The sequence below is a fragment of the Penaeus monodon genome, chromosome 31, assembly GCF_015228065.2.
Source record: "Penaeus monodon isolate SGIC_2016 chromosome 31, NSTDA_Pmon_1, whole genome shotgun sequence".
In the NCBI taxonomy this organism is placed as follows: Eukaryota; Metazoa; Arthropoda; class Malacostraca; order Decapoda; family Penaeidae; genus Penaeus; species Penaeus monodon.
In genome coordinates, this window is record NC_051416.1 from 22,587,365 (window position 1) to 22,588,043 (window position 679).

The window sequence follows — 679 nt, forward strand, 5'->3', positions numbered from 1 at the left end:
GGCTGGCAGAACAGCAGAACAAGTTGACCGTGAGCGTGACGCCAAGTTGCACGAAGAACGCTGTTGCAACATTCATCTTCCCTCGCGTCGTGTCTCTTCGGGTACTGTGTCCTTTCATCACTCTTTTATTCTGTTTAACTTTAATTCTATTTTTTCTATACACCTTTAATTCGATTTTTTGGTATTTACGTGTATGTATCTTTTTTACTATATATGTTTCAAGTTTGTAGTCACTATATTTGGTAAAATGTAGGTCAGTTTTTTTTATATATGTATTTTTAGCACGTAATTTAAACACAGATCAATTGTTTCTAGTTTTCTTTCAAGAATAAACCTCTATTTCATCGCATCACTCGTAATTTTCATAAGGTTTGCATTTCTTCTCTTGGAATCTCTCTTTCACTTCGTTATTATTGTTTATTTCCTTCGCAGGAACGTCTTCACGCGTTTATAAATGTATAATCCGTATGCTAATTTGACTCCACTGTCACGCTAATGAATAACACGCTACTTCGAAATTCTTGAATTGAAAACTACAGTAACTCCTCAAATCCTTTTTTTAATTTTTTATAAAACTAACACATTTCCCGTCAAATAAGAAAATAAATCCTCCATATTCAGAAGGGTAAACCACCGCCTCAAGGCACGAAGAACGTGTCGAAGACAAATCAAACAAAGC